This window comes from Paralichthys olivaceus, chromosome 10 (assembly GCF_024713975.1).
Source record: "Paralichthys olivaceus isolate ysfri-2021 chromosome 10, ASM2471397v2, whole genome shotgun sequence".
Lineage (NCBI taxonomy): Eukaryota > Metazoa > Chordata > Actinopteri > Pleuronectiformes > Paralichthyidae > Paralichthys > Paralichthys olivaceus.
The window spans coordinates 5183706-5205000 of record NC_091102.1 but is presented as its reverse complement, the minus strand read 5'-3'; the positions used below and the strand labels follow the sequence as shown (position 1 = coordinate 5205000).

The window sequence follows — 21295 nt, the reverse complement described above, 5'->3', positions numbered from 1 at the left end:
ACTGGTTGAATTATTGCTTCGTCCTGGACTCAGATTCATCTGTAACTCCAGACTGAACCGTGTTAAAATCTGTCGTAATATCCCAAGTGGGGAAAGGCTCTGAAATCTTTTATGAGGGCAGCGTGTCTGTTAAACTGAGGTGTGTCAGAATCTGTCCGACCCGTCAGATTCGCCTCCGGGCGGAGGAACAGACGCGTGACGTGGGTGATGTGGCTGCTCCCTGTAAAGACTTTTGAGGGGGGGATGAAAAATAGCTGCGAGGGAAACGTAGACCCTGTCGACCCCCTCACCAAGGCTACCAGAACCACCTCCACCACCACCCGGAGACCACCCAGACAGAATAGTGAGCTGTCAATCATTTCATTTAGAGGATAAACACTGCAGTATTTTGTTTCTTGGTGAAGTATTGCTCTATATTTTGTGAAGCCATTTAAAGGATATATTGCTGCAGTGTGCAGATTTCTTTATTTATCTATATGTGCAGGGGTTATCTGAAGAACGACCTCGATAAACATTTAACTTAATGCTTCATTTTTTATTTTTCTAATCCCCCAAAATTCTGAAAGAGTCCCTCAAACTTTTACTGTGTAGAAATTAGTTTTAAAAGACTTTACATATCAAATCTAATCAATATTGTGCAGATATTTTTTAAATTGCTAATGCATTTACGATAAACTCCCCTCTTTGCATGTCCGCATCGTGAATTTACTGGCACACCTCTGCAGTTTGCATCCCACAGTCCCCTGTTGCAAGAGCTGCAGCAGATTTATAGGCAGTGTCATCAAGTTAAACAGGTATTCTGAGCATAAGGGGATATTGATCAGCTTAATAAAGACAGCCTTGAAATGCTGGCTAATCATCGCCGTGACTAATACACACACACACATCAGGGTCAGGCGAGGGCACAGCCAGTGTGTGTCTCCAGAGTGTGTGTTGACTCTCAGGGGCAGGTTGTCTGTCAGCGCTGAGGCTTGAACTCCGAGCTCACCATAATCCCTCTGTCAATGACTGGACCTCCTGCCAGTAACACACACAGAGACACACACACACACACACACACACACACACACACACACACACACACACACACACACACACACACACACACACCAACTCCTGACCAACCCACCAACCTGGAGTTTTAGCATCAGTCCAAACATAACCCGCAGCCTCGGTGCAGACCACCACACAGCTTTCTGGCATCTGGCTAATCTGAGGAGATTTAGGAGAAGTTGATGTAAACGGCGTTCTTTTCATGTAATGACAGTCAAACTGATCTACGATTACATATCTGAAAACACTGAGGACCACTGACGACTGAGCTGTGAGACTGGCACTGTGTGGTTCGGATGGGGAGCTGTCCAGGCATGATGTGTCAATGCCCAAGAGTTTTTATGGAGCAATTTTCAACAAGGAGCAACAAACAGAAAATATTTCATGTATAAAAAGTGACGGAGGGTCTACAGATAATAATCAGACTCAACACTAGAACATGCACTTCATGAGAAAACACAACCTTTTGTCCCTTCTAGTGCACAACACATGAAAAAGATACTGTAGAAGTACATACCAGTGATTTTACTGTTTTGTTGTTGTACCTTTTAATTTATAAAGCACCCTGGTCAACCAAGTTGTTTTAAATGTGAAATATTAATAAAGTTGACATTGTAGTATTTTGGAAACTGGCTGCAGGGATTTGCATTAGTGAGGTCCAACTCTGATGATTTGCGATGAGCTTGAAGTTTCCCAATTGACCCCAAAGGGCGTTGAGGGTGGCTCAGGACGTTGCTTTATGCCCTGGGTCAATGAAAAAGAACGACTGTTTACCAGTTTTGTGTTTTGTGTTGAGGAGAACTACCGCACGTGTGAAACAAAGTTGTGTGAAATCTTTTGTGGCTCCAGAGGGAGCGGTGTAAAACATGATAAATTGACAGTGGTCGGGGCTGAAGAATGAAAAACATCTGGGTGTGTGTAGCTAGAAAGAAGTGAGTTCACCAAACGGTGTGTAGACGGTGCTTCACGTCTGCTGAAGACAGATCTAGGCCACATTACAATGAACATGTCCACATACTTTTGGACATATTGTGCATGTCTTTGTTCAATAGAGATTCAAAGTGTTTGCTGGACAATAATCCTTCTAAAATATTGTCATGAGGCAAACTGATCCCAACACACACACACACACACACACACACACACACACACACACACACACACACACACACACACACACACACACACACACACACACACACACACACACACACACACACACACAGGCATGCACACAAACTAATCTTTCTATCCTCATCTAACACCTCTGACTTGGCCAGTATTGGAGATTCCAGGGGGTCTTCCCTGTCGAAGACTGCAGCTCCAGCCACACGCATGCAGGCACGAAAGCCCCCACAGAAAAAAGGCAGGGGCGCTGCTTCACATTAGAGTTTAATTAAGTTAAAAGACCTCTCTCCACCTCTCTTGCTCCACAGTCCGATAACTCAATTGAAGCCGTCTATTCTTTCATGGTTGTGAGCTGGCGTTCCCGCAGCCTGGGATCACAGGCCATGAAGAGCAGATTGTGGCAGCGCTGCCGCGACCGCCGCCTCTGGCCATCGCTGATGTCTAACTCATGCGATTAACTCAATAAGACTATTACAGGAACCTCCCTCTGTCCACAAACCTTTCCCTTGCTTTGTCTGTGCTGCCCCTCCCTTTTGTTTTCTTTTCATTCTACCTGCTCTCATCTCCGATCTGCCTCCTCCTCTCCGACAGCGTCCGACCTTTACTTTCCAAGGTTCAAGTTTTGCCCTCCAGCCAAAAGTTCAGGCTCACCGCTGCCAAGACAAGCAGGTCGGACTCTTTTATCTCAAACTTACAATATGTTGGAGGGAGCAGGCGCCCTTCAAATCCTTTTTGTTTGTTTTCTTTTAGATCTGGTCTTAAACGCAGATGTCAAACACATAATATACAGAACAATATACAATGATTAAGAGTTCAGCAAAAAAATCCAATCTCAGATACATGACCTCAGTTGGAGCCAGAGGCTGCACAGCAGTGAGCGTGGAGTGGAGCCGCAGTTTCATGACATTTTATCCCATTTTTATAGCATAAAAAATAATAAATTCACATTTGAATCATATGAATAATAATAATAATAAGATAAAAGTAAGAATATACCTAAAATAGGTAAAGGTCCCCTATATGTTCTAATATTTTCCATGTTCCTGAATGTATGTTGTGTGTATGATATTCCACCAGTTCTCTGGTTTTCACTCTTGTCTTCACCAGCTTTTTCTCTCATTTACATTATTCCTGCTTGTTTTCATTCGTGTTTCTCCTCTGAGCGAGAAACGATGTTTGAATTTCATAATTGCTCTTTCATCCTTTCACACCCGTGTATTTCCACCTCCTCTTCCTGCAGTGCTTCCTGCCTTTTTCACCGCCTCTCTTCCTTTCTTTGTCACTCTATCCCTTCTTCTTCCTCCCACTCGTTTACAGTCTCACTGCCTCTTTCCTCCCCATCCTCCTCCACGGTGACAGATCTCTGCTTAGCACCTTCAGAAATTGCAGATAACCTTCTTTTTTTTTTTGTTTTCAGGGCCGTTTAAACATGAGCAGGCCTCGTCTCCAGAGGTCGCATCTGTGGTCGCGATCGGATGTCAGGGAGGGATAGAAAAACAGATCAGAAATCCTCCACCTTCCACACTTGTGTTATCGTTATCAGGAAAAGAGAGGAGAGGACTTCAGCTGCTGCAGAGATGAGATAAGCTGCATGTGTGAGAGATCATTAGATAGAAAGGCCTTCGCTCTTTACCTCCGTTTTTCATCTATCCGTCAACGTCTTTCATTCCCAGTATCCCCCTTCACTTTAAACACCTACAGCGGGGGTTTAACTCCTCAAGTAACATTTTATCTGACTAACATGCTGTGAAATGGGCGATAAATTTTTCTCCTTGCTCACAGCGACTCCCACGGTTCGATTACATCGCCTTGGCAGCACATTTTATTTTATTCCCCCCAAATTACCGTGTCAGAAAAAGGGGGGAAAAAAAATCTATGAAGCCGTATAAATCCGTCATTCATCACACTAATGTTTAAAGTCCACTGAAAGTCCATGTTGATTCAAGCCCTGAGTATTTCATCCCCGGCCTTAGCTGAAAAAGCAAAAAAGAGCCGACGATGTAACTGCTGTGTTGAGGGTTATGTTTAGCTTCAGATAAATCAGAGCTCTGGAAATGAAATGATTCGGGATGAGGCTGCTTCTGAATTCTGGAGGCGTGGGGGTGTTGAGAGGGTTAAGGACCACTATCCGCTGGTGGTAGAGGTGGTGGGGGCTCCCAGGCAGAGTGCCATCCACCGGTGGGGGGGGGGGGCCTCGCTCTGACGCTGCCGCATTCCCCGCTTGAATAGAATATAAATTTACTCCCGTGGAGATTAACCACCCGTATCGCATGAGAGCGTCGTGTGTCCGGATTGTAAAAATAAAGTGCGTGTGACACCACCGCTGCTTTCACTTCCTCTCACTGCACACTTGTGGCACATTTTTGGTTGGTTGGGTAAGAGTATCTTGTTCGGCACCCCAGAGATACCGGCAATGGATACGTGTGCGGGTTGCGCAGATGGGAGATCAGGAAGGGAAGGAACGGAGCGTCGGAAGGTGAGAGACGGGGATGTCCAGTCCTAATGAGAGGCGGTAACTCAGGTCAGAGGGGAGCGCTGTGAGTCATGACCTTTGCAGCCACGCTGGGGTTAAGTGTTTTCATTCCCAAACCAGCTGACACTCAAACGGAGAGTGCGTGGACAGCTTGATGTGTCTGCGGCACAATTTATGACCACGATCATTGTCTTTGTTATTCTTGCGCGTGCGAGTGTGAACTCGTCCGTTTAGCTTCACACTCTTGGATTCTCCTGTTGACGCTCAGGTGGCGGGATGAGAGCGGACAGGCTGAGATACCAGCGTAGGAACCGGAGTGACCCGGGGCCTTGGCTGACATTTGGCATTTGGGATTTTAATTAGCATAAGAGTGACCCTTTAACACTTGAACCCTCATCTGCTGGAGTGGGTTTCTGTTTGACGTAGTGAAGCGAGGCGTTGGGTTGTGTTCGATTTGACTGATAACACTCTCATGTTTTGCCGGTGAAGCTCTTTTTTCAGCCCCCTCATCCATCTCCGGCACAAACTACATTGGGTCACATGCCTTGGCTCGGCCTCAGCCGCTTGCTCGAGCGACACTTTTTCCACGTGGCTCGACTCTCGGTCAGGACATCCAACTTTCCAGTAAGCTTCTCTGCAAAATATTGATCTCATCACCAAGTTTATTAACTTGATGGATGTTAGGGGTAATTTTTCTCGACTTTGAGTGAATCCATCTCTCTTTTGGAAGCGGTTGTGTGACAGATTTGGGCAATTTTCAGATATTTAGGAAAAATATGAGCTTCGGATGATTATGTGGCAAACGGCGTCCCCACTAAATGCTGCTTGAGGAGATGAGCTCAAGGATGAAGTAAAGGTTAACTCGGTTTGCTGACTTTTTAATTTATAGGCTTCAACTTGTCATAAATGTTTGACTGAGTAACAATAACAGCTTTAATTTATATTAAGATAATTGCAAAATGTAGATAACCTGACTGACATTCCTGCTGTCGTCCAACCACCGACATGTTACATTTTCCTCTGGCTGCAAATCACCTCGTGAAACTGTCTGTAACTCACCAGCTCTTAATTCAGCCCTGTCTTGCAAACTGCAGATTCTCCACAGGGAGGAGCTGTTTGGTCGTTATGCAAACCGGTAACAATCAGTAACATTCTTGGACTAACAAACTTAGAAGGTATCACCACCTGCAGGTCAATTAAAAAGGTCTGTTACACTTTTTGTGTGCAAGAGCTAACGTGTACGCAGTTATTTGTATTTTGAAAATAATTTTAAAATTGTTTAATGCATGTAGCACTTTTGACTAGATTTCTTTATCAGGTGGTCAGTCGCAAAGCCGACCCTACGTTTGACAATTCCTTTCTTATGCGCTTTTTAAAAGTGTTTTTATGGTCTGCTGTGCTCTGTTTTACTGTTTGTACCGTCCAAAGCACTTTTTAATTTAGCTCTCATTCACACACACACACACACACACACACACACACACACACACACACACACACACACACACACACACACACACACACATACCTGCATGTCAGACACAGGAGCGTTTGGGGTTGGGTGTCTCTGACGTAGAGAGGAGGAGCTGCCAACCCTATCAGATGACCAGTTCTATCTGCTCAGCATTGATATGGTGAATTAGTAAACACTGATAACGTAGCGTTAGCAGAAAGCCTGAAGTAAATTATGGAAGTTTGTTTAAGTTATATGAATTAAATGGCAAAATTCAAAATGTAATCAGCTGGACAATAAAATGATGAACATGATTGGCTTCCTCTGTATCTATCCACAAATGACTGCTTCTCTACTCCTCAATCTACGCTCGCTCCGTTGACCTCTCTCTTTCCACATGTCTTTCTCTGAATCTCTTCATCCGTCTCACCAGGAGAGCAGAGATGGTGAGAGCTGGGCTCATAAATTTTGCCCTGTGTGAAACAGAAGATGGCTTCCCTGGACGACCAGAAGTTTTTTCATCACCGGAGCCTTTTTAGTGCCGTCCACTGCCACCGCCACATGTCACCAAAACCCCGGCCAGGCCACGTGTTTATGTGTGTGTATTCAAGACGGGGACGTCTGCACGCACGGCAGCAGGGAAGAAGACGAGCGGAGGGGAATTGTTGATGAACTAAATTAACAGGATGATGAGGAGTGGAGAAGCAAAGAGAAGTTTTGAAACACATTAATGTTTGAGGCTCTTGTTTGACAAAATTGTGAGGTAATTCACTGACAAGATTAACATGCAGTTGATGGGAAGGTTTTCACGACAGGGTGCCAACAAATAAACACAATTCAGAGATGACACCTCCCATGTGGGGTGGGCACGGCGGAGGGACAGCGCCATTCCGTAAATTCCTCCGGGGTGATCCGGTGTCAGATGGTCCCAGCTTTTCTGTCTTGGCCCTCAAGGGACGGAAAGGTTATCCCATTCTGCGAGAAACACAAATATGGAGGCACGGTGAGGTTGTGTGGGACAGCTGGGGCCTAAATCTCAAATCCACACCAGCCGTTAGACGGCACTGGCAGATCACAGTGAGTCATGTGATAGCAGTGTGAAAATGAGACAATTCCTTTTAGGATACGTACAAATCAATTTGCTCACAGTGGTGGTGCCTGGTTACACCCATCAGGCAATTTAACAACAACAGAAAGACGCTGCTGATGGAAGTTTGGTATCAAACTAAACAATTAAATGATAATTACACATCAAACACATGTTTCATTCTCACACAGAGAACCTTTGTTATGTAACAGCCCCTGTCTCCTCTGCATCATGCACTTCTTTATGAGAGTTTCTTTTTCACATACTGGGATATATGGGTGACTGTGGCTCAGCTGGTAGAGAGGGTCATTCCCTAACAAGATGGTTCGATCCCTGGCTCCTCCGGTCTGCATTCCCAAGTGTCCTTGGGTCAGACAAAATGCTGCATATAGAAGCTCTGTGTGTGTGAATGGGTGAATGTGACTGGAAAAGCACTATATGAATAATAGTTCTGGGCACTAAAGCAACTGGAGGCACTAATCTGAGAAACAAGAAGGAGCATAACTTGATGCAGGGAAATCTATGATCCGTCCCCAGAGGTACGAAGTGTCCCGCTTCATCAGCTTGTCCTGTCCAATGCCAAGTTAAATCTTTACCCTCTCTCCCCTCATCTGTTACCATCTCAGCACGCTCGAGGCTTATTTGGGGACTGTGATAAAAATAACGTGCCAGAACAGATGGCGTTAGCGCTGAACACATGCGAAGAACCATATAGCAAATGGTTGAGAACCGATGAAGCAAATGTTGAAATCGTTTTTTTTTGTTTTTTTTTTCCTCGTCAAGAATGATCTTTGAGAATGGCAGGCAGGTGCGCAATTCAGTCTGAAGTCTCACGAGTCCTCCGGAGACGCTCATCACTCTTCCTAATTCATAAAGCCACTCAAACACCCACTTAGCATCTGTGCACATGAGAGCAGGAGTAAAACAGCAGAGAGTGTGAGAGTGAGAGGAGGCAGCGAGGGAGAAATGCAAACAGACAACCGGAGAACAGGCTCAAGGGCGGATAGAGAGAAACTCATGCCAGCCGGCCACCACGGGGCGTCTGTGTACACCAAGTGATTTATGTGCTACTGAGGATGCAGACAGCAGAGGGGGATGTGGAGGGCAGACTCGAGATCCCTGCTGGATCTTACGGAGACGAAGAAGTGCAGGAGGCCGCAACGTCCCGCGGCTTTCTCACCGATTCAATCGATGTGATCGAGGAGGGAGTGTCGATGTGCTACTCATCAAGTTCACTTGATGCAAACTGAAGTATTGTAGGTAACACTACTAAGATTTCATTGCTGGACTCACACGTATGAATTGGACGCATCATCTGAATCTCTGCTCCCTCACTTTGAATGCGGGGGGTCCACAGCTGTGTTCAATTGATCGTATGAGGGAAGTAGAACGAGTTGAACACTTACTTACTTTATTTTATTCTCAGCCCTGACAGATCTGAAAACAAGGTTAACACAGAGAGGAAGGAGAAACGTGGGTTTGTGTTGATGTGAATAAATCTAATCTGCTCAGTACAGAGGTTATAGGCCCTGATACAGAGAAAGAAATACTCACACACTCACTGTCACAGTGACAGGTCCAGGGCAGCACACCCACCCCTCAGATTTAAATTTATCCTGGAGGTTGAAGGAGCGGACGAGGCCTGAAGCTGTCAGAGTTGTCACCGTCCTCCTTCCCGTCTCTGTGTCTCTTCCTCTTTCGTCTCCTCCCGTCGTTTATCACCACTTCTTCTCCACACATAGCGATGTCTCTTCTTCTCACATGTGTTATCTGGTCAACACTTTTATCCCACGTTCCTTCCAGCATTATGGCTGTGTACGTTTTTAGCGCGGCGTTCCTCTGTGGGAAGTGGACAGGAGCAGGAATATGACTGCGATGCAAACATCCTTCTAATTCCCAACCCTACCTCCGAGTCTTATGGTGTCTCACACTACATGTCACCCCACTGAGATTTACCCTCAGTATGTCTGTCTTTTTTTCTATTCCTGCCTTTGCCACAGTGTTTATATTTAAAAACATGAATAACATTCATTAAAAAGGAAAATTATTATACCACATATATTATATATATTATAGATAACACAGATCATTTGTTTTATGTTTCTGTTGTTGGAGTTAACTCATCATTTATTATGTACAGCAACACTACCTTATACAATTTGAACCTTTTTAAATAAGTTAAATATTGTGGCTAAAATAACATATATATTGCAAAATTAACATTGTGATAAAAAACGTAATATTGGTTAATAATAATAATTATCACGATAAATGTCAGATTATTATTTCAAGGTTAAAGACTTGATTTTTGCTGCTGAGTGAGAATCATGGTTTTAAAATCTTAATGGACACTTGAAAAACAACAAAACATTTTATAAATCTGAGCTCGATCTAATATGTGTTAAACCTCCTCACTGTGTTTGCTGAAGGAATTTGCATCATATTAAAATATAAACTTTTGTTATATGGATATTGATGTAAAATTATATTGAGATAATAATTATTTTTATCATCCTTCAGTAAAGGACACAAAAACAAATGTTTTAGTATCAGACATTAGAAAAAAAAAAAGGAGAAGGAATTTTTTTTACTTTGCATTTCAAAAATAAAGTCCAAACCTTTTTGGTATATTGTGAATAAAGGCACCTCCTCACACAAATACAACGAACTCCTCCAAGTTTTCTTTTCAAATACAGATCACAAACTGTCACTGACACAAAGCTTTTTGTAGAAGAAGTCATATTGTCTAACGTTATGGTTTAAAATATCTTTGAAACATCAGCTTTCTTTAATTTGACTTTATTCTTCAGATGCTAAATAATTTTTTTTACTTTGATTATAATGTATGATTGGCTCTTACAGTTGAGTCAGATTGTGTTATAGAACTAGACTTTTAATAATTAGCGTTATCGTATTTAAAGTATGAAGTGATTTATTTATTCTGGACGTTCTTCTTCTTTCTCTCTGCTTCTCTATAACCAGTGTTTTTCTGCTGTGTGTGTCCCGTGTGACAGGTTGACGCTGACAGCTCGTCTTCATCGGGGCTTTTTGCTGTGAGCCGACGGCAACAGTGGCGCTTCCTATGCCAGGAGCACACAAGGCATGCTGGGAAATATAAATGATCTGTCGCTCAACCTGTCCACCCTGAGACCTGGACCAGTAACCCCCAGCAGGCCGCTGCCGACCCCATGACCTCAGCTATCACTTATATGCATATGAAAACACACACGCTCATGATTCAGATATAAGAATTCGGGTAAACTGGTGTGTGTATTGTAACATGTAATTTTACATATGAACACACACACACACACACACACACACACACACACACACACACACACACACACACACACACACACACACACACACACACCTGCTAGTGTCGCAAACCGCTAACTGCCAAGGATCACAGAGTCCTTTTGTCAAACAGGGAAATTAGCGCTGGCTCTCACTCGTTAGAGACCCATTGTAGCATTAGCACATTGTCCTGGCCGCTGAGCCTCTTCACTTTAGCACCGCGCCACTTCGCCTCCGACACGTCTCCCTCAGGGGGAAACACTCACAAATAAAATATTCTGAACAGCCATTTTCTAAAAGGTGAGGACAGCATGAGAGATTTGAAATGTTCAGGAAGGAAAGAAAGCTGGCGTATTGGAGGAATATGAATCGTATCACCTTCTGCTCATTAGGAGAATATTATGAAAGTAGAACATTCTAAAGAAAACCTGCAACATCTGCTGAAGGTTCTGCTTTATTGCGTTTTCACCAAGACAAAATATCCAAAATTAAATATTTGCACAGTGAATTGTAGCCAATGGCAACATAATGTCGGACTGTCAGATTTCACTAAATCATATTTTAAGCCAAATGTTGAAGTAGTCAGTCTCTCTAAGCCTTTTACATTTAGCTTGACACCCTTCAACTTGATTCTTGTATTTAATAAATCCTTAATATTCTCTGTTAACTTTCCAAACTGTGCAATAACAAGTTGAAAACTTCATCATGGTGACTGGCTGCAGTAAAAGTCACAACCCAGTCTCCTCCATGTTAACAGAGGGCCCCAAACTAAAGTCATTATAGGTGGTTTTTATCAAACTGATGTTTGTTCATGCTCCAGATTTGTTTGGATTTAATTCGTTATTTGATGATATAAAAACTGTGAGAAGCATCGTGATTGACAGCTGAGAATGACTCACGATTGGTTGTCAGTGGGACCTCAATACCCCGGCTCCCGCCCCCACGACTGCTGCTGCACAGACTCCCCATCACGTGGTCTGCGTTCGTATCTGGGATGTTGCGGCTTCATCTCTGGATAGTGGGAGGAAGTATTTCTCAATCTCTGAGGATCCTGACAAACAGGTGAACTTTCACATGTGAAAAACTCGACAAACCATAACCTGAAAGCTGAAGCTGACCTGGCTTCACTGCAGGTTTGTAAAGTTTTCAAACTGCACTGAATGCCACGTTCTGAACACGTGTTCTCGACGTAAAAACCAGTAAAAAGGGTCAATTGCCTCTGGCTGAGAATATCAGTTAGCTAACTTTTGTGTGTGAGTGTATGTGTGAGTGTGGGAAGGTGCTGAGTATAATGTTCTGCGTTAGTTTCAAGGTCACATGCCCAGGGTACCCCACCCCCCCCACCCCCACACACACACACACACACACACTGGATGATATTAGCGGTGCTGACAGACATGTGCGACCAGCTGAGCTGAAGCCTCATCGGCAGTTGAAAGCTCTGAAAATGCCGTTCGGACACTTTTAAACATCAGTGAACTTTGAGCAGCAAAGACAGAGACATCTGTAAACAAGAGCCAGGAACAGACGAGGGATTACTGGAAATGTCGAGCGCTCTCTGTGTCCGTCTCTCTGCAGGACAAATTACCTCTTTGTAAACTTCACCAGCAATCCCCAATATAAATTACCTTGTTTCTCTTACTGTATAGATAAGATATAAAATACTGCAATGATTCAAATAATATATTAATAATTTAATGTGAATTAAAAAATACATTTAAGTTCTGCAAATTAATTCTAAAGGAACATTTTGTTCTTCATGAAAAACTTCTGTATTCATCTTTCTACTTTTATTTAATGTTCTGAATTAAGTTACATATTGTTAACCCACTGTAAAACACATTCATTATTATTATTACATATATTACACCATACCATCTTTTAAAAAATGATAAACAATATAATCGGTGCAAAAAAGATGTTTACGTTTCCTAATTCTATGAATGCAAATTTCATCTTTGATAATGTTTGCAAATGTAATTATTTTATTTAGATTTTTGCGTGAACATGATGGTTTAAAAAAAAGGTGAATTAGAGAAAAAACTCACTAAACAATGAATATCTGACATCAATGTTGATATATGTAAATTATATACACAATACAAATTAAATACAAATGAGCATCTGTTTTGACTTCACAGCCTCTTTGCAGTTCAACCTGGACCTGGTGTGTTTGGAGAAACGTCCGTCTCGCTGTCTCGTACCTTGTAAGACAAGTGTCCAGGTTTGTCACGGTCACGCGTCAGATTCCTCCTAACGTCCAGCACCTGGTTGCTGACAGTCATCGCTCTCCTGTCATTTTAATTGGTGCACACACACACACACACACACACACACACACACACACACACACACACACACACACACACACAGATCAAAGTCTTTACTCATGGTGAACAACACTATAAATACATGGTGTAGATGGCGTGAGACATGTCTGATGTATGATAATGTTCTCATTACAACAGGCTTTGTGTGTGCATGTGTGTACAGGAATGTGTGTGTTTATATGCAGCATGAGAACGTGTGTACAACCTGCCAGTGTTCTGTGTGTGTTAGTGCATGTGTGTGTAGAGCTGTGCATCTATGTTAACTTCTGTGTGTGTGTGTGACAGACGTGAGTGTGAAGCCGACAGGTCTCACCACCTCTCTGATCCACGGTCTCGACTTGATTCTCTCCTCTGGAGAATCCATGTTCTGGTCTTCAGTTCCTGCAGCTCTGTCACCTCAAAGACGACGGTAAACAACATTCAGGATGTTTGTCACCTGCAAGGTATTACTCACTTATCTGAAACGAAACTGCATCTCAGACGATGAGCGCAACTCACTGGAACATTTATTCATTTTATCTGTTGTATATGAATTATAAATACATTTAATTTCGACAGAAACTATGAATCTCAAGCAGTTTGTGTTGATAGAAACTGATGAAAAGACTTTTTAACAGCGACTCTCTTACAAAGTCTCTTTTCATATTTCTGGAAATGATGAATTCAGCCGAGGGAACAGATGAAATGAAAAAATTGTGTAAAACGTGTAAGGTGAAGCAATTTGTGAATACAGATAGTAAAAATTTATTGTATGAGATATAAGGTTATATAAAAGTTATTAGATACAGCTGTAAAAGTAATTTTGAGGTCTGTACTGTTGCTTGCATGCTCCCATTATTAACTCAAATATCTCAATACAGTTATTTCCTTACTTACTTTCCTTCCTTCCTTTTGTCATAAGCTCTGAACATCGTTCACTTTAACATGTCGTTCATTACGAGGCTGAGGCAGCAGCTTCCTGCCAAAGTCTGCTGAGTTGATTTAATTCTTTCTCTTCTGTCAGAGTTAATTTGCTGGTTAGTCCGTCAGGTTGATAAATCAAGAACAAATTAACATGGAATGCGATGGTGAACTAAAATCTATGTTTTACCTCCACAGGGAAGAGTTTCCAGCTACGGATGACTTCAAACTTTTAAATTAAATTTTTCCTCTAAAAGGTTTAATTGAAGTCAAGTTAGTTCGACTACTGTTACGAACAATAATGATCCTGAAAAAGAAAAGCAGAAGAAGCAGAGTAAACAGGGTTTGGGTTAGAGAGAGCTGGTTGTTCTGATGCGGGAGCAGCTGTAGAAACACAAAGTCACATGGGATCAGGCTTTCCCTCCAAACAGCTGGCTAAACAGACCCAGCCTGCACACACACACACACACACACACACACACACACACACACACACACACACACACACACACACACACACACACGCGCACACACACACACGTTGTACCCTTAGGAAAGTGTACAAATGGTTTCAAAATACTGTACATATACAAAAAACATGACAACACACACACACACACACACACACACACACTGAGTGAGAATGTTTCCAGAAAATGATAAATGAGTTTTCATCGGTGTCACAACTCTAATATGATAAATTTACATGTGCAGAAAGTAAAGCAACCACCGTGAATTTACGAGTTTTAGATTCCAAGAGTAATAATAACATCAAAAATATTCCACATCAAATCACCAGAGTTTTTACGTTTAAAGTTTGGCAGATTAAATAATAAGAAAAATAAGAAAACCTAAGATCAGCTCCAAAAAGTTAAATGTCCCCTGAAGTGTATTTTTGTCTGTGACACGAACGAGGCAGAAAGTGAAGCACTGTCGTTACAGGATTACGACGTTACGTCACACCGGCTTTATGACGGCTGTTTACAGTAATTATCATTGACGAGTGTTGATGTTTCTAAGGGAGGACAGTGCGTCTAAAATAATTCTATTTGAGAAAACGTAAAAGTAATAACACCCTCGGGCCCAGGGGGTGTTAACGGCAAATAAAGGGAAAATTATAAGAGCAGCAAATGTCAGAATTGACGACCGTTATGATGATTATGACCATAAATGAGTCATTTGCTGCACTCGATAGAAACGTATGCAATTTATGACAACGTGTGAAAGTGCTTACTAACAACTGCATGCTAACGTTTTAGCACGGATTCTATCACTTCACTTAAAGTGTATGCTGAAGCGTCAAAGCCATTTATATCCACACATTTGTTTCAGAATGAACAACAGGCCAATCTCCTGCTAAATAAATTAACATTTATTAAATACCTGTAGTTTAGCCGCTAAGTCCCGTTTCAAAATAAAAGCCTGTTTAGGGATGAGGGCCGGCAGGGCAGCATTTGTTCAGACGCAAATATGTGTGTGTGTGTGTTTGCCAGGTTTATACATCCTGTGTCCAGGCGGGATCATTTACGTGTAAAGATATTGTTCACAGCTTATCAGAACGTTTACGTCTCACTGTGAGAGGGCTGCGCCCGGACGGATCACCGCCGCACCGTCACGGACAAAGAGGAACTGAGCTGAAAATGCCATCAGAGAGAGAAAGGAGGTCGCAGGGGACAAAGACGGGGTCGCAGCAGTTGCCCCAAAATACCCAACTAAATTTAGGGGGTGACACAGGATGCAGAGGAGGAGATGAGTTGGGGGGGACGGAGGGTGAGGGGGGGTCACTGGACGGTTTTTAGCATGTAAGCTCTTAGAGCCCTCGGCTTTATTCCTCTCAACTCTCTCTGGCCCTGTGATCTCTCACTGGCTGCAACAACAAAGAAAACAGCTTTTGCAGATGAATGTGGTCTGAATGTGATGAGATCTGATTTCACAGGTTAGAGGAGACGAGCTGGTGTTTCAAACACAGCGGCCGATGAAACAGATCCAGAACGTTGTTACAGGAAAGTGATTTGTTTTTTCAGGGACGAGAAGTGGACGGGATTATAATACGATCATAGCCTGACCCGATGCTGGGTTGTGTCTGTGATCAGGGCAGAGGCGGTTAAAGGAAAATTCGGGGGTCCCAAGTAAAAAGGGCCCTTAAATTTAGGAATCTCATCAGGAAGCTCATCAGGCAGCGAACACGTGAAGAACAACTTTCTCGACCTGCACCAAAAGGCTCGCTGGTATTTCCCCCGTACGCAGGATCTGATCTAACCACCCTCGTGCCTGGGGAGAGATTAAAGTGGGATCTGCTCTGTCAGCGGTGAACTGTCTGTGCTGACTGATCGAGCGTTTATGCTGTAAAAAGAGAGACCTCAAAGAGAGCAGCATGTCAGCATGGCGGCTCAATTTATAGCAATCCCTCCACCAGCTCTTTAGTCACAGAGTCACTGAGTAACCCTATCTGTGCATTACACACACACACACACACACACACACACACACACACACACACACACAATACAAAAATAAATGCTTTCCTCTCTGTGGACGATTTAATGGGCACTGAACTGTATTTGACAGATTTGAAGTAACTGAAACCCAAACAGAAAATCATACAAGTAATAAATGCTTAAAGTTTTCTCAAGTAGCAGCGATATAAACCTAAAGCGAATTACATTTAAACATAAATATCCTCAGCTCATAACTTATAATTATTGTTATTATTCTGTAAATATGAAATCCACCTGATTTCTCCTTAAATCAAACACGACAGCTCGAGTGAAGAATACAGGAAAATGGAAGGTGTGACGCTGAATGATGGTTATATTTATCGTCATGGTAATTGCAGCAATACATTATCTAATTATTAGTCTTATAATTAGGACTCTGTTTGCGTGTGGACAGTATGAGATGGTTGATATCTCCAGAAAACATAAGCAGGACAAACTAAAGTGAAGCTTCTTTTATCCAATACCAAGAATGAAAAGTTACTCTCAATATTTGTTAATGTTTTTACAACAAATATAAAATTTCCCCCCTGAATTTAAAATAATAATTACATTTCATAATGTTTATAGTAAATATATTAGAAGTATGGGCTCCAGATTCCTGCAAATTACACGTGTAAAACTAAAAAAATGTGAAAAATATGTAACCAAACATACAGATAATATGAATTCTATTTCTTTATCAGTTAAACAATCTTGATTAACACCAGGAAGCGACAGTTTGTCAGGTTTTCTTTAAATCACTTTTCTCCGAGCTCTTGTTGCAGTGTATCCCGCCTCCGCTCCCAGGGGCACTGAGGCCTTTCACCACTTTCACATGATTTACATTTTCATTAACACTGATGTTTGTTTTCTGTCAATCTGCACGTTTTAAATGTCCGGCAACAGCGACACACGCTTCCTGGGGCAAAGGTCGAAGAGTTTGAGTCAAGAGAAAGAAAACGTTGACGTGAAAACATGTCGAGCAGTTTCAACCCTCTGACGACGCTGACGCTACCAATTTCCATTTTGTTTCTCAGTCTCTCGCAGCAGCTTCTAAAGTTCCTGTTCAGACGCCCTGTGCTGTCACTTGGTATTTGTATGAAATCGGTATGACCAACCAGAGCCCACAGTGTTTAGTGACATTAACAATTAATGCTATTTAACAATTTATTAAAAAATGGCAGGACATGGTGTATACATTCTACTATTTTTGTTTTTAGCACATCACCAACTCTTTTTGTTTTCTGTCAGTTGCATGTTAGAAACGTCATTAACACGTCTACTCCCTCGCTGGGAATTTCCCTGTGGACATTTAAATAGTTTTAAAAGAACAACAGCTCCAGAAAATGTCTGGAGCCACTAACTCTAACTAACTCAACTAACTAACTCAACTGATGTTGACTTTTAGACAAACGTCATGGGTTCGGTGCAGGTCTGAATCAGTTGTCAGTCCACCCCTAATGAGCTCCCTGGTAAAATATTCACTCTTCTTCATCTTCTGGCTGCTCCACTTTCGGGGTCGCCACAGCGGATCATCTGCCAATATATCCACTACCCCTCCTATTTGTGATCCGCATGTTTGTTTTGGCACAAGTTTTACGCCGGATGCCCTAGAACTACCCAAAAGAGTGTCCCTAGTGGCTGGTTTGGTAATATATTCACTCATTTGTCACTAAAATCTGAAAAGCAGAAAACCCCTTAACTCAAAAGCCTTGTATCATTAAAATCAAATTTAAGGAGATCTTACACAGTTATCAATTTAAGGTCTGATGAAACTGTGCATCCCATCATGACAGAAAGCTTTCACAGTTTATAGAACACGACTTTAATTATCAATTTCTGTTATAGAGGGATCAACCTAACAAACCACCCATGCCATGCACTTTAGGTGTCTGAGCTTTTCAGTGGTGTTTACAGCACAACTGAAAACCTGCTGTTTTCACACTCAGCTCTGGACAACACTGTGACGCAGCCTGAGATTTTTGCAGCAGCAGCAGCAGAGGTGCTGTGGAAAAGAGGTGGTCTGGTGGACGCTGAGCGAGCGTCACTGCTGGACTCCAGATGTGCTGCCGAGTGGAAGGTTTCACCTCTGGAGCCTCCGTCTGAGGAGAGGAGTGACACAAACCCTGACAGGAACTTGGCTCAGCCCACACACACACACACACACACACAAACACACACACACACACACACACACACACACACACACACACACACACACCTAAAGGGAACATGTGTTTGTGTGCAGCTGAGAGAGAGCGACACTCATTCATGGATTTACAGATGCACAATTCTATGTTGACACTAACTTCACTAAATACGCATTTAGCTTCGCTGCATCTTACATTAACAGTGTTCGACAAGAAATAATTATCTGTCTGTCAAGGTCAACGTTGTCCAATACGCAGTCGTTTGAATTGGGTTTCTCTCTGAACTCTGTTCATTCAGTTTGTTTGTTTCATTTCCTCTTGACAGTGAGGTCAGTGGATTATCCAGAGTAAACAGAAAACTGTTTCTGGTCAAAATTGACCTCCATCATGAGCTGAAGACAGAAATGTAAAAAAAAAAGAAAGAAAAGAAAATGACGGACACCACTAAAACTCAGAGAGAAAATGTTTTTGTCACCTGGTTGACTTAAGTGTTTTATTGTGACATTTATAACTCGTGTTATGTTTAATATAAATGTATACGGATCATATTGTGGATTTAAAGACGTGAACCTGCAAACGATTGTTTGAGTCATTTTTCTGTGCACAGACGTGACGATGGCCGCCACCATAATTTAAAATTTGGAAAATATTGTGAAATCACTAAAAGCCCCACTGTGTGATTCAAACTAAGATGACTGTGTTTTTCTACAAAAAAAAAAGTTTCCCAGCTAAACTTCTCTCTTTCCATCTCCGTCTCTCTCACGCTCTCCTCTTCCTCGTTCTCCCTGTGGAAGTCCGAGCACTCTGGGCTCATCCACCAAAGCCAGGGGGTTATATTTACTGCATGTAGACATGTGAAGGTCAGACGCGTAAAGTGCACCTGATGGCTTTGCCAAATGGCAGCTCTCGCCTCTCGCCGTCCCCGCCAGAAGAGCAAATGTCATTTCCACCATCCACTGGCTCTACGCCTACGCAGGAACGGCCACGGTGAGAATCCACAGCGACTTCAGGAGGTGACAAAGAGCGGCCTGTGCTGACATCTCAGGAGTGATAATAAAACGCGTTAGGCGACGGGAGCAGCATTCAGCGAGTGGACTGTTCTGTCATGTAGGAATAAAAAAAAAAAAGAGCAGAGGTAGACTCATTCTGAAGCTGGGAGCCAGGCTGTAAAGGGACGTCTGAGGCCCCGGAGTCATGTCCAGTGAATAATTCACGTTGAAAAGTTTTTTCCTCCTTAATTGTCAGTCTGGCAGCCCTTTTCCCCTTCAAATAATTTAAGGCTTGTTCCTTGGGAGCAGTGGGCACCGGGCATGAATCACCCGCCGTCCACCGAAGCCTTGCTCAAGAGCATAAATGTCCAACTATCAGCGACCCCTCGCTGTGTGTGTAAATAGCACCTTCAGAACCACTGTGCTCTCATGGAAACGCCGTTAACTCGATAGCTCCTTAAAATTCATTTCCACATGGTCGCAAAATTGTTTGGAAAGTTCCAGAGAAGATGAATGAGTCCAGTTGTTGAAGAGACTTTTTCTCCATGTTCTGATATATCTGAATGTGACTGTGTTGTTTTTTTTTTATTAGTAATATTTCATGCTGTGACAGACAGGTGCTGAAAATACCAGTGGAAATTGTCGGGTCATGACTGTGGGTCTCTTTAGCGCCACCTGCCTCCAGACTTGTAAAAGTTACGACATTCCGCGGCTCACACTCACCTGCTGCAGGAGGTGTGTGGTCCGGCCGACCCCAGAGACGCAGGGGTCAGAGGTGAACGACGTAAAGTGAGGACATCACAGAGGACATGTTTGACTTTGACCTCGGGTCAACGACTCTGAAGGATGAACCGAGCTGACGAGCTGAACTGAGGGAGAGAACGAGGGAGGAATGTTTACTGTGGAGGCCTCAGACATTTTCACTTGTGTTTGAATAATAAAAACCTTTTTTTACAAGGACGTCACAAACTACAAATCTAAAAAATGAAACACAGTGAAATGCAAAAAGATCTAATTAAAGTTGGACCTTTCACAGCAGCAGGTTTATCATTACGCCCTTGCAGGAAACAATCTATTTCCTGTGGTTGAGAATCTGAGCCTCTGTGCTGATTGGCTGACCCGCCCACTGATGCTGGAGCCTAAAGGGAGACGTGTGAAGCTGCTTCCACACATTCACTGAACTTTCAGGAGATTATTATCTGAGTTTCTCCTGCTATGGCCCCCTGGTAAAAAAAAAACTCTCTAGATAACGTCTGGATCAGCTCAGGAGTCGACCAAGTGTTGATTAAGTTTGATTAAGTTAAAACTGACCCAAGACAAAAGAATACAAACATCTCAGGACGACAAAGAGCATCCGTTCAGGTAGACGAAGAAAATGTCCACTGGGAAAATTGCAGGATTCTAATGTTGTGTCCACTGTTTGGTTTGTTTGGGAACAATTTCCCCAAAACAACTAAACCAACTTCCATGAAACGATAAGTTAGCTAGATGCTGCTATAGAAGTATGTGAGAAGATATAGTTTAGACATTATATTGATATACAAAAGTGCTGCATACTGATAAACTGCCTGAATGTGTGTGTGAATAGGTTTAAAGCACTTTGTCATCAAGACGAGAATAAAATCGACATAAAAACAGATAATGACTTTTTTCCCATAGTTCTGTAGTTTGGATTCTCATTTAAAAGTGGGGGTGGTTGTATGGAGCTGATGTTGCTGCAGTATTCCTTCTCTGTAAGAATAGACGAGTGTGTTCTGGTGAGGTCACATCCTCGTGAAGGACGGCCCACAACCAGAGGCTCATCACATCTTTTTTCCATCGCTCACACTGTCTCTGACATCGGCGAGGGAATCTATCATACGGGTGAATAAAGATGATGGAACGGTGGTTTAACTATGGACTGCGAGTACTGCAGGCGTCTCATACCAAACAGCACGTAAGATCATCGACTGCAT

At 42.7% G+C, this 21295-nt stretch overlaps 2 long non-coding RNA genes across 5 annotated transcripts; one reads left to right on the top strand and one right to left on the bottom strand.

Annotated features, from left to right (window-relative positions):
* Window positions 1-4724: 4724 nt before the first annotated feature.
* LOC138411913 (uncharacterized) lies at window positions 4725-6677 on the top strand. The gene is made up of 3 exons (XR_011244402.1): window positions 4725-5278; window positions 5749-5858; window positions 6541-6677. It is a non-coding gene; the product is annotated as an uncharacterized lncRNA (long non-coding RNA).
* Window positions 6678-6942: 265 nt separating this feature from the next.
* Window positions 6943-14245, bottom strand: LOC138411912 (uncharacterized). Of its 4 annotated transcripts, none has more exons than XR_011244398.1 (5): window positions 13138-14245; window positions 12699-12786; window positions 11394-11505; window positions 8749-9033; window positions 6943-7082 (listed from the first exon to the last, which is right to left on the bottom strand). It is a non-coding gene; the product is annotated as an uncharacterized lncRNA (long non-coding RNA). The 4 variants fall into 4 exon arrangements; XR_011244399.1 differs by having other exon boundaries at window positions 13141-14245; XR_011244400.1 differs by lacking the exon at window positions 11394-11505.
* Window positions 14246-21295: the final 7050 nt, after the last annotated feature.